The sequence below is a fragment of the Sinocyclocheilus grahami genome, unplaced genomic scaffold (assembly GCF_001515645.1).
Source record: "Sinocyclocheilus grahami isolate Dianchi unplaced genomic scaffold, SAMN03320097.WGS_v1.1 scaffold408.1, whole genome shotgun sequence".
In the NCBI taxonomy this organism is placed as follows: Eukaryota; Metazoa; Chordata; class Actinopteri; order Cypriniformes; family Cyprinidae; genus Sinocyclocheilus; species Sinocyclocheilus grahami.
The window spans coordinates 184319-188273 of NW_015505587.1; positions in this window are offsets into that span (position 1 = coordinate 184319).

Below are 3955 nucleotides of genomic sequence, written 5' to 3' on the forward strand. Positions count from 1 at the left end.
TTTTTTTTTTGAGCCAATCACATGAGCTGTAAGAAGTCTCTTATGCTCACTTAACTTAAGATAACATTTTTTTTAATTTACTTTATTCCTGTGATGACACTTTTGATCAATTTAATCGTCCTTGCTAAGTAAAAAAAATTTCTAATTTCTTTTTTTTTTTTTTTAAATCTTACTAAACCCAAATTTAGTTCATTTCATGGTTTTTTAGAGCTCTCCAGAAAGAAATGGGCACTGTTGAGACTTCAATAACAAGTTTTTCCATTTATATGATATTTGCAAAAATACCAACATAATACACTATGCCTTTTGAATAGCTGTTTATGGAAAAATATGCTTTTTGCAGCCAGATGTTCTAGTTACAACATCTACCAGTATTGGCTAACAGAAACATGCTAACCAGCTAAACCTAGACTTTTTGGTTAAATCAGAGCAATGTTTTATACCATCACAGTGTTTAGACTTATGGTGGAACTCAATCTATAAGTGGTTTACTTATAATTATCTTTGCATGTTAAACTTGGATAGGAAAAAGTATTTTTCTAAGTTTTTTCTTCCTATCTATGTATTTGATGCAGGGTTGCTCCTCTGTCTGTGTGTGTGTGTGTGTGTGGATAGAGGGACAATGTGCACATTCTGAATTTGATGGATTGGTGAAGTGACAACCAGGCCAGCAAGCAAAGAGTGGAAATGAGGTCTATACAGTATAACCTTACAGGAAAAAACAGGCCATTCATAACATGTATTCCAATCCATGATACAGACTATCAAACAGTCCATTCTACATCATTGCATTTTAAACCATTTTATAGTGCATTATGGTGGGTGTCTGTATATTAAAGCTAGCTGAACACTAAAAATATAAAAGATATAGTTCACCCATTTGCTCAGACTCATGTTTCTAAACACAAAAGCAGAAGTTACACAGAATTTCCTTGCTGCTCTTTATTAAAAGTGAATGGGGACGGTGGATGTCGAGCTCCAAAAATGTCAAGAAAAAAAACACTATTAAATGGTCTTTATGATTTGTGCACTATATTCCAAGTCTGAATCCATACCATACTTTTGTGTGAAAAACAGACCAAACTTTAATCTAGCTCTCAAATGTCATCCATCTTTGCTAACATTAAAATATGGCATGCAAAGCCTACTCACTATTGTTTATTTTGGTAATCGAGTAACCTGCAGATTATTTAAGTATTGTTAGAAAGTAATAACTAGTTACACTTCATTTAAGGTGTCCTTGTTACCATGTAATTATACAATTAAGTACTGAGTAACAGTAATTAACATGTATTTATATATAATTTGCTGTTATTACTATATAGTAAATACATGTAACATGGGTGACAAGGACACTGTACAATAAAGTGTTACCCAATAGCCTTTAAAATTACTTTAAATACATATATAACAACAATGGAGCAATAATAATTAGCTCAATAAAGCATTAAAAGTAAGCTTAAGATACATAAGTATATCCATATATCTGTGTGATAGTAAATCAGACTGCTTTGTACCAAAGGAGAGACAGATATGAATTAGAATATGCATAAACATCATGAAAATTGATGATATTAAAAATATTTATTTAATAATTAGAATAATGTACTTTAAGTAATGTACAGTTTGCAGTACAGCACACAAGTCATAATTACTCATTTTTATGACACTCTTAGTTTTAATACATACATTTACACATCCCCATTCACTTTTACTATATGGAACAGAGCAGCAAGGACATTCTGCAAAACATGTCCTTTTGTGTTCACACAGAAGAAAAAAAGTCATATGGTTTTGGAAAAACATGAGGGCGAGAGAATAACAGAATTGTAATCTTTGAGTGAGCTAGTCCCATATGCCAGTCAAGCCAAGAAAGGCCCATCCTCATGTGTTCTCCAGCAATAGACCTTAGACAGGCTAGATGATACTGAATTTAATGCGGATGAAAACGAGGCTGTGTTACAACGGCACATAAAGGTACTAGATCATGCAATTTTCACAGCTCACAAGTTTTTGTCCACTGAATTTTTTTTTCTTCGGAATGACGTTTCGTCAGCTGAACAAGCGTTATGTTGTTAAATCCAATGATCACACTGTCCTTCTATCCTGTCAAAAATTAAATATAGTCCTACTCTGACTAAGGTCTATTGGGGCAAGACACCTCTTCCACCTTTCCACTTTGTTAGAGTGCACAAGAGAAGAAAAGATCCTCATAAACCATTCTGATCTCCAGTATCGCTCAGAATCCCTGATTAAAAGAGTATTGTTATACAAACCCATATTCAAATCAATTAGCCTACATAATAAAGCACTCTGTTGTGACATCCAGGCACTGAAGAAGGCTGTGAGCCTGTGGGCGATACAGCCTGCTTGACTGGACGTGGTAGTGACCTCACCCTGTTTCAAGACCGAAATTACGAAAGCAGGAACTTCACCAATTAAAGTCATTCAAGTTTTCTGACTAAGATCGTGCAACACAAAGGGAATGTGTATGTACTAGCTGAATTCTTGTTGTGTTATTTAAATTTTTGTGTCATCTGCTCCTTATCCCAGTCCTCAAAATTCCCCAGAGGGCTTCAGAGCTCTTTTCCACAGAACACAAAGTGATCGTAAGCAATGGCTAGTTTAGTCTATGCATGTCAATCACTTGGGTGTGTTTTCCTATAAGTGTTTTGGCAGCAGCCGCCACATGACAGTTGAACCAATCTGACAATTCGGCCACTTTGATGACACTTCCAAATTACCTCTAATAAATCACACTGCATAATGTAAGATGCAGTGCCATAACGGACACACGCTCTTCAATATTCAGACTGGTGTTTGATCTACTGTATAGGCCTATGGATTTTTCAATGTTTGACTAGCAAATAATTACATTTGCCCATAAATATCTGTGTGAAGCATGTGTTCACTACACTGGACCCAGGTTACACACATTATTAATCAACACCATCCCTCTCACAGAGACGATGAGATCGGAAGATTTTCAGTCATTAACATATCTAAATTTGAGTTTGTTTCACACAAAAATCAATCATATGACTTACAAAGTCTATGGAATGTAGCTTATGAGTCATATGGACCACTTTTATAGTGATTTTTTTTATCTTCTTTGAATTCGCTTCACTGTATGCTGTCACTGTATTTAATTCTAATTTCCTTTGTTTTCATGGATGATGACAAAAATTTTATAATTCTGGATAAAAATGTTGGATATAACTTTAAGCATTATAGTGGAAACATTTGTTGTGTTTACTTTCTTTTTCTAACATTTCTGCCTAATAATTTATTATTATTCCTGATTATTATCCATGTATGTGTTACCTGGTCTTTGTTTGACAAAATATGATTCCCAGTGCACACAGACTTACTTAATCACATTACTGAGTGCACTGTTGGTTACAGAGTCTACTTCCTTTTTAGTAACAATTTTTATATAATAGGATTATAATAGGATTACAGAATCAAGAAGTTTCTATCTAAAGTATAAATCTATATTTTACATGTTTTTTCTGCATCAAATTCAAATTATTTACATTTTTTCACACTGAATCATTTTCCAATTGTTTATTTCTAATTTTGAAAATATTATGTCAAATAACTATACATTCTATTTACTACCTTTAAATTAAATAGTGCGATATCATATGTGTGTGTGTGATTTGTGTGACCATAATACGGTATATCAGTCTTACCTCAAATCCATGTTTCTCTGAAGGCACCCATATAAGTCTCTTAGCCGCCCAGTCAGCTTGGCTGGAGGCGGAGAACACTGGGGTTGGTGACCCAGGCCCCGCCCCTGTGGACAGGAAGCGGGTGACATCATTAACATTGCCCCCCGCTGGCCTGGACATGGTTGAAGCACTGTGTAGGAGAAAGAAAGAGAGAGAGTTGTAACTGTTTATGGAGGAAGCACAGCACAGCAGAGAGACCAATCATTACCCTTAATAGAATT